Source organism: Balearica regulorum, chromosome 3 (assembly GCF_011004875.1).
Source record: "Balearica regulorum gibbericeps isolate bBalReg1 chromosome 3, bBalReg1.pri, whole genome shotgun sequence".
NCBI lineage: Eukaryota > Metazoa > Chordata > Aves > Gruiformes > Gruidae > Balearica > Balearica regulorum.
The window spans coordinates 106,876,119-106,889,356 of record NC_046186.1 but is presented as its reverse complement, the minus strand read 5'-3'; positions in this window follow the sequence as shown (position 1 = coordinate 106,889,356).

Below are 13,238 nucleotides of genomic sequence, written 5' to 3'. Positions count from 1 at the left end.
TGCTCTGCAGTGCATTAACACTATCAGCGAAACATCCCCTACCTCCTGACGTGGAACTGGCCCTTCTGTGAGCATGTTGCCAAGGCTGGCCTCAATTTACAGTAATCCGCAAACGGGGCCCGACCGTGCTCCTCCTGAGGGCGATGGCAGAGCTCCTGTTAACTTCTGTCAGAGCTGGGCAGGCCTAGGCAGAGAAAATAGGGATGGATAAGGAAGATGATAGAACAGAGCCAAGGAGAGAAGGCGGCAGGCTATCGTGTTTCATTATAATCTCTCCAGCTATCACTGGATCTCATACTGATATCACCAGGAGGTTTGTTCATAGATTAGAATTATGTTGTAACTAAAATTTAATCAGTACTTATTTTCCTGTTCTCCATCACACTAAGAAAATCTCTCCTCTAGGCTACTGCTGCTTCTGCCTCTGGGCTCTTAAGTTGCTCCTTTTCCTCCTCAGATTTTCTTTTGCTTATCCCTCATCGCCTCTGCACATCTTTCTTCCAGCCATTTCCAGATCTTGCCTCTTGGGGGGCTTCATTCTCTCCCCTGTACTGCTCCAGCCCCCAAAATAATCAGCTGTGATGACTGACTGTGGTGTGCCGTTGCTGGCCCCTTCAGCCAGGAGAATACACCTCTTGAGATCATTCTTTCAGGATGTCAGCAAACTCAGGCAAATGTTACAAGACTGATATCATAGTTGGAAGGCCGCCCAGAATCAGTTTTTATCAAAAAAATAATAAAAAAGCAAGTTTTAACTCTTGTGACTATAGAGGTGGTCTGAAGACGTAATACAGGTTCAAATAATTACAAAGATAGTGCAAGATCCAGGCTTGTGCTTCAATCCTTGTGACAGAAGAGGGAAATAAAATGAAGAAGAAAAAAGTGAGTTAATTGTGGGAAAGAAGCACAAAAACAGAGGAGATGGAAAGGAAAACAGAGATGAAGAAATATAGAATTCTCTCATTTTTCTTGAAAAAATGTGAAACAAACAAAAAAGAAATAAAAGCCTAAGGATTGAAGAAGAAATAAAAGGAGGAAGAGAACAAGACTAGCGAGGTAAGCTGGGGGTTGGTTGAATTCAATTTGAGCACTGCAGCAAAAAGTTCCAGCTATTGAATTACAGTCCAGATTCTTTAGATTGCAAAGTTGTCTGTGAAGAGACTGGCTCTCCCCTGTGCTTACACAACACCCACCGACTTAGGGACTACCGCCATATGAATACTTACTAGTGCTAATAATAAAAGGTTGAAGTAATTCCTGTGCACCAGATGACTTGGAGGAACCTCTGCATGAGGTGGCAGAAATAAAAGTTGTATAAAAATGCAAGTGATAAAAGCGGATGAACAATGGTTGCAAGGTCAACATCAATTCTTGTATTTCCTATTTGCTGAATGCATTGACATTACAAATTCCTTTCAAACTAGTTTATGTGTGTGTATATATATACAAACACACACACACACGTGCATATATATATATATATATATATAAAGAATTTTGTAGCTTTTTAAGGAAGGACAGTTAATCCTTTCACATGTTACCATGTTTAGTTCCCTTTGTTTCATTGGAAGGGTTGGAATTCCAGATCCACAGATTGAAGCAGAGGTCCATGGACGCCTCTTACTATGTAGAAGTGTATCATCCTCTGTGCAGGCTGCAAGGAGACAAGATACTAACTTTTTTTTTTAGTGGATCTCAGTAGGAAAAGGAGAAAAAATACCGCATATCAGAAATCCTGGGTTCTATTCCAGATTCTGGGAGGAACACAGCTAGGCACAGAGTCAGCTCTTAACACAGCTTTGCAGTGTTCAGCTCCTAGTCCCTCTAGCTTTTCCTTCTTACAGGCCCCATTTCTCCCCCTCTTACTGTTACATCTCCTTGTCTCCATCCCTGTTTCTCAGTTTCCCTTCAGCTTCACGTTGTAATCCTCACCACTGCCGTGTTCCAGCTGCCAACAGCAGCAAAAGGTGCCTCCTTGGTATCAGCATTCGCGATCCCTTCCTCCTTCAGAGTAAGGACAGGCTAGGATTTCTACAAAGGATGTGACTTTTTAAGGCAAAACAGTATCCTCCTTTCTTGCCAGGGTTACTTTGGCTAGAATTATCCAAAAGTATTCAGGTGAGGTGGATACCCAGCATGGTAACTTTCAGCTAACGTAGTTAGTACTTGCTAATATTGCAGTACTGTCATTCAGCCAGAACACAGCGACTTAAATGTAGAGCTTAAACCTCAGCTACAGGAAGCCTTATCTTTATTATCCATAATGTCACAACCGACTTTATAAAATAGCTACGTCTACTTTGAAAATTGCAACCGAAGACCTCAGTTCTCCTTAAACACATTTACGGTCTCTCAGCCTTCCTAAGAGGGGGAAGTTATTACCGTGTGCGGCAGAAAATGGAGGCGTCGGAGAGCAGTTTCAGAGTACCACGGGGGGAACAGGAGGGAGGAACAGATCCCGCGTTACCCTGAATCCCCGTCGTATGCTAAATTTCGTAATTCTCTCCCTGCGGTGTCAACTGATTTAATGAATTAACAGTAACTGAAGCATAGCGTGTGCATTACAGGTGTGCCAGGAAAGGCAGTCATCAGCGAGGTCTTCGTGTGTGATACACTGGACAGACACAAACGGTTCTTTTCCCAAAGACATTTACAATCTAGGATGCTGTTTGCTGTTGTATCACTTATGCCAGCAGTTAATTCATGCGTGACAGAGCCCAACCTACTCAAAGATCAGTATGACTTGCAGGATCATGGCTTAAGAAATAAAGTTAAAAATTAACTCATGACAGTTTTTGCTGACTTCACCTCACCGGCTTATTTATCATTTAGCACATGACCACGGCTGTGGCTGACTTTTACATATGAAACATAAGAAAGGGTTTTTTTTTTCTCAGATCCTGACATCCCGAGGCTATGCGTGTGTACATAAAACGTAAGTAAAAGAGAGGAGGTCTGTTTTCCAAGTGTGAAAAGGAAATTGTTCCAACGTGAGACATACGTCATTGGCATCCCTTTCCCTTTGTTCCCAAACATGGTAAAGAGCAGTAAAGCTTTTTGCGGACTATAATGTGACATCATGTAAGAATGCATAGTTCTCATTTTTTTTATGCATATATGTATATAACAGTGTGAGCATCCCAAGAATTAATAGTTATGAAATACTGAGCAACAGCAGTGTATAAAAGGTAAATGACACATAGCAAAGGAATCTCCCTTCAAATCACATAGCACATGAAACCATTCTGGTCTGTGACAACTGCACCACTAGATTTTTTCCATGTTTATCCAAAGTAGCTTAGTAAGCATATCATGCATGCCATTCACTAAGTCTGTGTACCAAAATACAGAGTATGATGACCCTAAGCAATGTCTGCAGTGCTTGTAAGCTTGTCGGAAGCGGGGACTGGCTGATGTTGCTGCTGCTGTAAAGTATTTATTTCAATTAATTTTTTGTGAGAGAAGCGATAGAAATAGCTCCCATTCTACTACAGCTATTCAACTGTTATTTTGGTGGAATTATACCTGTGTAACTTACTTATAAAAAGCGGCAGGAGTTGTGCACGTGTTCTGTGAGCTAATGAGGCTTCAGAAAAGGTTGTCAAGAATGGCACAAGGCGTATCTATTATTTTTGATTCAGAACCAACCCATTTATCTTTTCTGCTTGCTAAAAAGGGCAATTTCAGGGTTTTTCTGGTGACTGAAAAAAAATGTAATGCTAGATGCAGGCTTCCTTCTGTCCCATATGTCTTAAGTGTACAAAGCTTTTTTTTAGAGAATAGCTTTCTTTCAGGGCAAACCAGTTCTTACTAAAAATAATTCTTATGAGATCAGATAAAATGAGAGGAATGTTGCTGGCAGATCCTGGTGCCTTATTTACAAAAAATAAGGCTAAATCAGCCTAATCCGGGCCTGTAATACAAGGAGAGAGCCGAAGAACCTTCCCTGTTCCCCAGGGCCGTAGTTGATGGCCTGAGAGCTATTTTGGTGGTTGTGGTTGGAGGATGCAAAAAAATAAAAACGCATCTCTTAGATTAGTAGGACCTACCTAGATATGCATCTGTTTAATGTTAAAAATTCAGGTCTAGCTATGAGACACCTAGAAATACAGCAAGGCCTGGCTACATGCACAGAGGTGATTCTCCCTCCAGCAGGTCTTGAGGTTGCATCCAGTATGAAAGTAAAACTGAGATGAGTCTTTGGTGTTGACGTCCTCTTGACTTTGAACTTCATAGTTTTTGTCTCCTTTCCTTCATATCAATGTCTTCTCTCAGGCCTTTAGCACTGAATGGCACCAGACTCCTCCCCTAATTTCTGGTGTTGTGTATTATTTTCAGTCTTTTTAGCCCATGATTGAGGTAGACAGCAAGCCCCTGAGCCAGGGGCTTGCATCATCTATTAAAAAAAAAAAAGAAGCTCAGTAATTATTCATGATTCGTCTGTGGGACAAGATTGCAGCACTTGCGTACATTATTTAATAACAGATATGGACCACAACTGTTAAGGAGGCAGAAAGATACATATTGTCAGGAAGGACCGAAGGGGATTTTGCAGATTGCACGTCCTGTCAAATACCGACGTCAGTAGACAAATTTACTGCACATGTACGTTCAAATCAAGGCAAAGCATACGAGTCACCTTTCAGCTGCTTAAATATTTGTTCACACAAAACATTGTGAATCATTTATCCACACAGTTACTCCAAACTGCAATCAAACTAGCTTATGTGTAATTGTGTGCTCTGGTTTTGCATCTAGCTTTCTTTACTCTTCATTTAAGAGGAAAACTGAAAGGTCTGAGAGGGGCTGGGGTCTTTTTCTCCAAATAATGTATTTTCTTATAAAGAATTCATTGACTTACTGTGTTAGAAAACTGTCCCTCGATCAGGTTAATTTTATTTTTGAACTAGAAGAAGAATCCCAAGATCCGGTTGTTCATTTATAATTCAGGACTAAGCTAAAGAAGCAAGAGCAGAAAATGCATAGTTGTAAATCACGCTAGCAGCCACAGAACAACATAATGCCGAGCAGCCATTTTAGGTTTTCGGTTGCTTTCTACCCTTTCCACATAATGAAGCCTGTTAAATGAATCCTTATGGGAGTCGTTCATGAGGTTTGTGTTTTGTACATGAAATTCCAAGTACAAGAGATTAATTTTGCTGAGTAAATGGTCTGTATTCTGCAAAAATTAGTTCAAGGTACTTTTTTTTTTTTTTGGAAAGGCTTCTTGCTTTCTAGGTGTAACGATAGTATTATCCTGTTAATAAAATGTAAACCTATTCTCTCTGGAAAAAAAAAAGAAATTGATTTCAGTGGGATTATTTCAGTCAGAAGGAATAAAGATGGCAAATGCATTTCCTGGTGTATTTTATTCAGAAGGATTCCTAGATAGTCTATAGCTAGCTACATGGACCGGATCCTACCTTCTCTATTACAGAAATCTCTGAAAGAAACAAACTGTTGCTGTTTCATTTTGGTCTTCAAAGTAAAGCCCTAGCAGTGGATGGATAGAGGCTCTACCTAGTAAACGTGTGTAATTCTAGCCTAGTTTCTTTCTAATGCTTTGTTAATGAAATTACCACTCTTTCCAAAATTTGCTTGTGGATAGCTGTATTATTTTTCTCAGTGAGAAATAATCCAGGTTTCCAATCAACCCAAAGGTTGTGCATTCATTATTTCTATTTAAGTCAATTAGAACGGTGCAGATGCCTCTTCTATTTGATGATTTGCTTCCAGAGAAAGATTAGAGAATTAATTAAAATACACAATCGAATTGAACTGAAATCATAAGATTTTGTTTCTAGGAAACAACTTATGAGTACAGATGAATCTAAAGTTGTGCATTTATAGCTAAGTATAGAACGTATCATTTCAAGCTGCTCCACCAAAGTTTGAGTCTGAGGTTAGTTTTCAGACTGCGAGTCTAATTTAGTTTCAGAATGGAGAGTACAGCTTAAGATTCCCAACACCAAGAGACCTGGGTGGGGGCGTGAAACCATGTGATTTTGGTTTCAGTTAATTTTAGATTTATTTCTGTTTATGAGATCAGTTGTCTCTTTCTAAAAGTGTTTTCATTTTGGCAGACTCCTCAAATGAAAAGCTTATTTCGAGACATTTCCTGTTGAGTAACTGATGTTGCTGCTGCTGAGAGGTAAAGGAAGACATACACAATGCTGAAGGGAACGTATGGCAGTGTCATGGTAATGACAGGCATGAAACCAAAGACTGCCAAGGTCTTTCCTTCCATCACAGAGGAGCTTAACAGGCAGCGCAGAGGGAGAACACAGTATATAGCATTATCAGATCCATCCCTCCAACCTAGCCATGTATTCTGGACATAGATTATGATTTGTGTTTCATGTGATCGTCGCTTCTAACCTTTCCCTTTTCTTGTACAAAGATTCCCAGTCAGCTTTGCAAATGATCTGGTTTTGGTGAGCGCAAGGATTCTTCATCGTTTATTACTATTGTTCTAAAGACACCAGAATCCAGCAAAGCAGAATTCTGCATGATACTCTGTCCTGGTTCTGGCAAGGATAGAGTTAATTTCCCAAGGAGCCAGGACAGGTGAGCCAACCAGGACATACTCCCATTTGGACAAAGTCACAGTAAAGTGAAATAGCAGCAAAAATTCTGTCTTTTGAGGTGAATATTCAGAACTCTTGGCATTTTGATGAATTCTGGAAGACTACTGTTCCCAACTAAGCATTCCTTTCTGTCTTCCTCTACTAATGACCACCTCTGTGCAATTACTCTGTAGTTTCTGTACCCATCTAAAACTCTTAACTGATTTCACAGCTGTAGTAATAAATTTAACATTAAACAAAGAGTTTATTTACGTAATAACAGGAGAAGAGAGAATGAAGATGCAATACTGGGGAGTTAAGATGAATCTTTTTTTAATTGCATTGTGGATGTTCTGCTCTTACATTTAAGTCCTTGGAATACATGAGCCTTTCCCTGGTTCTTACAGTCAGTCAGAACTCCTTCATATAGCTGCTGTTCAGAATGCAGTAGCTGGATAGAAATCGTTAAATGAGTGAGGTCAGCATCTCAGGAGAGTACGTCTGCAGAACTGGATAGGTAAAAACTAGGTTATGGAAAGTTCTTAGCTTTTGAGGAAAACCTGTTGCAAAGGATTTACCAAATATACGTAGTGGGATACAGGAACAGAAACACATTTGTGACTGCTTGAGAGCCCTCACAGAAACCAGTCAGATGTGCAAAAGGTGAAAGTCAGAGAACTTGAGGGAGAAATGCTTACGAGCATTGTGCTGGGCAATTTTGTGAATTGCAGCTAGCTTCACAAAATTCTTAGACGGGGAACAAAAACTGCAAGGCAGTCTCATGTGCTTATTTAATGTAATTAATTAATGCATTTCAAACTACTTTTTCGGTGCAAAGGGATCTTAATTACAGCATAAAATTCAGATGTAATTGATGTAAAAGATCTTCATGTAGATGAAAACACGAGCTGCTGTTTGCAAGCAAAGGGAAGAGGAAATGCCCTGTTGTAAGGTCACAGCTTATGTGGGTCAGAGTCTCATCTGATTTACATGTGCTAAAGGTCCAACTCACACAGAAAGCAACATGCTCAGATAGTTGTGTAGCATATAAACCAGCATTATGTCGTCATGGGTGAGACCGTAATGCAGAGATAATGAGGATAATTTGCTTGTTTCTATTAGTTAAAAGATCCATTCCAAAAGCCACTTGAAAATACTACAAATGAAGAGCTTTATGGAGTAAGTGCATTCATTGAGCTGTGCTCAAGCAGAGCTCCTGTGTCCAAGACCTTCCTGCAGTATGTACCAGGCTGATCTTCCCGAAAAAAATCAACCGCTTCTGGCTTTCCTCAGGGATCCATATGTAAATGGAGGCAAGAACATCGCTTTCTTATTTAACGTATGAGTGCAGCCAATTATACTTGTTTACTAGGGTGACATTTTCTACATCTTCGCACAAGTCACAGGCAAGGAGTCCAAAGCAACGCTTTTAGTCTCATTTTGTTCAGGGTTGAAGGCATCACTGCTAGTGATGTGCTTTGACCTAATATGACCTGATTCATGCATAAAATCCCCCTAGGGCCCCTGGGGCTAGTTCATCTTCTGTGCTTTCTCTGGCTCCTCTCCCTTCCCAAGCACGGCTTTCAGCACCTTCCAGTCTGCTCCAAGTTACAGCGAGCGTAGTCAACCCGAAAGGACCGTTACGAAGCAGGAATCCCCGCACTTCGGTGGGATGGGGGCCACAACTCCCCTTTCAGCTGTCCTCTAAACACACCATCTCTTCCAGATTGCAGAGAAGCAGGTGAAATGAATGATGATTTTTGTCAAATGAACCTCTTCATGTGTCCTCTTAAAAACTTCTTTTGAGCTTCCATGATAAAGTTAAGAGGTGGAAGCGTGATGCAGAGCAGCTTTGTCAGAATAAATAGCTGGCCACCTTTGAGTTTAAAACAGAAATTAAAACGATAAATGCAAAGCCCACCTCTACAGAGGCAGACTGACTTTGGTATTATAGTTTCTCTGGGATCAGGCCAAGAATAATGGTCCACGAAACACTATTAATAGTATTTCTTTTAAAAAGAATACATTCCCTGCCTTTGCAGATCCATATATAGTTCTTTTCTCAGGAAAAGTGCTGATCAATTCCTACAGGGTTTTATCATTTTTTTAGCATTAAAACCTTGTCACCTTTTTGCTGAAATAACACTTCTTTTCCTGCTCTTGTTCTCAGCCATTTCTTCAAAGGAGCAGATGAGGATTTCTCTTGCTGCTGGGTCTTAGGAAGAGGCTTGCAATTCTTGCATCACTTCTCATTCAGTTTGGCATTTTTCACCCTATCAGTCACCTCTTGTGGAACGGGACAGGCTTCTCATCGTTCTAGCATTTTTTGCCTGAGCATGTTCTCTTACCATCACATCAGCTTGTATTACCGACGATTGCATGAACTCGCCAACCCTATCAGATGCTAATGGTTATGGTTGCTACCAGCTTAGGGTGGTTCTAAACCATGAACAGGTAAGAGATGGAAGGCTTTTTATTTCTTTGCAGATCTGCCAATATCCTAGTTGTACGGTTGTTTTAATAATAATAATAATTTCAAACATTACAAAGCTGGCACTTCCCCTCCACCCACTGGTGTAGTCACAGCAGAATGAATGGTTCATTGTTGTAAGAGTCATTTCGCTGCACAAGGCAACCTCTATTCACAATTAGAAGGTTAGAAATGTTCAGCCAGTCATGACAATTAAATGAAATGATTGTCTGAGCATCCCTTAGGGTTATAGATCAGTCTGTCTTCACACAGTTGGTGCTACCTGGTTTTTATTATAAATCCGCAAGAATTTTTTAGAGTGACAAAAACCCTAGTGGAAATAGTGTAGTGAAATGTGATTTCTGCTTCCATGTTCAGAAGCAAAGAGCAGTTGGCTGCACCTTAAATAAAGACATGAGTTTTGCACACCCAGCACTGCAAACATTGCAGGGAGCTTAGAACAAAGCCACAAAATGATAGTGGAGGCTTTTGAGAAACCGAGCTATGGGAACATTGAAAAATTTTCTTTAGTGACAGAGCAGTTGATGTTTTAGGGATAGCTGATGTCTGAAGAAGCCAATGATAAAATTTACAGCTATTTAGAAGAGAAAAATATACAGGGAAACTTATCTAAGCATAGTAGGCCTAAGAGAAACAAGGAGAGTTTTACAAAGATGATCTTCCTGACAGTGAAATGGATTCCAGATAGTATAAGGTTGTTTTTTAAACAAAACTCTGGAAACAGTCTAGTGAGGAACATTTCTTTTCCTACTTCGATTTCTTTATGTTCTCCAGAAGAGCAATGCTTTCTTACTAGCCAGTTAGAAACCCCAGCATTCAGCAAGTGTTCAAAAAAGGTCATATTCCTATGAAAACCGTTTGTTTTTGTTTTTTTTTTTTAAAGTAGAATCTCCAGCAGTACTTTTAGTGAGTGGTATGCTCGGAAAGCAGTTGGCTGACAGTAGTACCTAAATTCCTGGCTGCACCATGCCAGTCAGTGGCAAACAATCAGTACGAGTTGTTTAGAAAAAAAACCCCGTGAAATGGGAAATAGGGCACGAGACGGTTCTGTTCTGTCTGAGGCTGGAAGGAGCAGGAGAAAATCCATCACTGTTTATGGGCTTGTATTTGTGAAACATGGGAACTGAACTAACAGAGGAAGTGGAGAATAAATACTCACCAGACAGGGTGATTACTGGCGAGATACAGATCCCTCGTCCTGGAAGTGTGACTTAGGGCCAATTGAAAGGAAATCCTTCTCATTGATTTTGGAGCTTATATCTGAATTTTGAAATTGCTGCTAACTAGTTATAGTAATAATAATGGCATGTGTTAGTGTTGTAATCTCTTAAGAGCTCATTTCTTCACATGTCTTTTTATAGTAACATTAATTCATTTGGCAAACATTTTTGTGATGTTCTTTCTAAAATACTGAAGAAGAATATTTTTGCAACTGCTGCTTTGTATATTTTGGGTCTCATGCATGATTTATCACTTACTAAATTTGAAATCCAAATTATGGAGTTGGCTATAGCTATTGCCAGAAAGCAAAATCTGCAGTGCTGGAAAGGAGTAAAGAGGTTATCATCATCTTACTAAGCTTCTACGTTTATCGGAACAATATTTGTACTGTAAGTTACTTCCAGCTTTGCAGTCCCCAGGCGGTCACTCACAATAGCAAAAGCTTTGTCATTCATCTATAATCGGGACATTATTTTTATTGCAAGTTATTCCAACTTTGCAGTCAGTGGAAACTAACCAGCTATAGTAAAAGTGTTGTCATTCATCTATAACTGGGACAGTACTTTCATCGTAAGTTATTCCAACTTTGCAGTGAATGGAAACTAACCAGCAATAGTAAGCGTGTTGTCAGTCATCTAAAATAGAAGGGAAGAGAAAGGAGAAAGATGGTCAAACGACAGAACATCTTTGCAGTGGAGTCAGAGTAGAATATTCCCAGGCTTTCAAGGTGTCTTGCAATTGTTTTAGTTTGTTGGATTTTGTTTTGGTTTTGCTTTTTTTTTAATCCATTAAAGATAAATTGCAAAGTGCAAGGTAGCTTTAATTGGTGAAATTTGGTACAGGCCTCCAACCGAAAGTCTGCACCACCTCCTTTGGCATCTGCCTACCTTACCTCGGACAGAATGAAGGGGTATGGTACAGTGAACGCGCTCTGGTAAAGTCAAACCTCTGTCGGGGCCACGAAGCTTGATGAGCAGCCGCTTGCAGAGCTCAGTGCGGTTTCAGCTAGAATGTACCAGATAACTGGTACCAACTAAGTATTTTAAAGCTAGCTCAGATATGGGAGACTGCAGCATAGACATCCCCTTAGAGCAATAGTTCTTTTAGGCAAGAAGGCTGCCCTTCTTTATGCTACAAGTGCACTGTAGGCACTTAACAATTATTAATAATAACTAATTACTAATGGCCCAAATCCTTGGCTGTGGTTGAGAAACTTAAAACATAACTCATCTGGAGTTATAAGAAAAGATGGCTCAAAACAATCTTAACCAAATCCTGGGCCAGATTTGTGCCTGGACTTTCCTCCAGCATAAGATAAAGCAGCAGAGTACAATTTGTTCTAAGACATTAGCAAGGGAGAGCAAAGAACATAATGAATAAATTTTATTGGTAATGCATAAGAAGAATGCAGACTGGTGGCAAATAAGACCATTAGGGGATAAGAGTATAAAATTAGATGGAAAGTAAGAGATGAGATTGGTCTATCGCAGTGGTCCTAAATCAACATGTCATCTCAGAAACCACAAAAGTCAGCAACTGAGTGGAGGTGAATGAAAGACAAGGGTCAAAACAACAATCGTAATTTATTTGAGTGTCAGAAAAGTATTTTTACACTTAGTACACAATGCATCGATTTACACTTGATAGACAGTACTCACACAAAAAGAGACTTAAGTCCTCACTGAATAGCCTGCAGCACAATACAAATTGTTTTCCTGATAAATCTAGGGGGAAAAAACAATCCCTTTTTATTCCAGGAATTTTCACTTAAATATTTGAGTCTACTGGGAACAGACTGAAAGACACATACCATACGTCTACAGAGGCTTGTGGTTACATTTGCTGATGCTATTTGACAGTACGAGGGGCACGATTAGGAACCCTGGTGGAAAGACGCAGAGTGGAAAGCTTCAGCTGTGGTTTTCATTCCTCTTCGGAGGTGCATGATGGAAGACCTATGAATTGTTTACTGGTATACCAAGGAGCAGGGTATACTGGTAGGAAGACTGAGCTTCACATTCAGGACTCAAAGGACTGCGTTTGATAGGAAAAGATTTGCTTCCTTTTCTGGTGATGTTGTTTTGCCTTTTTTACAACAAAACAAAAATATTATTCTGTTAAGAAAAGACCTTGCTGGCTATTGTTGTTATCTGCTGAGTCATGCCAATAATTGTGCATTTTAGCTTTCTGAAAGAATTTTAGAGATAGCTTACTCCCCCTCCCGCAGAAGATGGTTGAGAAATACTGCATAATTTCATAAATAAAATAAAGCTAAAGAGTTTTTGGTTGAAAGCATTTCCTTTAATGGTCTGCTATGCAACACTTCAGCAGTCGGCTGACTCATGGCAACCTGAAATTGAAAATGACTTGGGGGTGAGGGAAGGAAAGAAGAGGACAAGAAGAATTATACCAGCCAGTATATTTTAACTATCTATATAGTAGTCTGATCTTCATCTTGTTCAACTAACCATGACCTCATGGAATTGGTTCAGGCATCAGCTCTGTGCCTGGTCCAGAGCAGAAGATGCATTTATAAATTAGATTAACGTAATTAGCGATGAGAATAATATGTTAAATTACTTAATTCACTTCTGTTTTGATAATCTTAGATGCTAACAGGAGTGTGCTGTCAAGAGCCATTTTCTTTTAGCCCACCATTTTTGGAAAGCCCTTCACTATCACCAGAGAGAAAGCTCACGCTTTGGTGTTGCAGTTCTCCCACTTCTATTACACAGTACGTTGCATTTTCTTTCTATACTAGTTCTACAGAAAATAATCCAAAGAAGTGAAATAAAAAAATCTTTTCCTACATACTAAAAAACCAAACTCTAGACACATTAAGTAAAAAGAACAATAGAGTCCAAGAAACCAAAACCACCAGAAAAACCCACTTCCCCCACTCCAGAAACCTCTCTAACTGTGTATCCTGCATTATGCTATTTACAGATCATCAGAGAAGG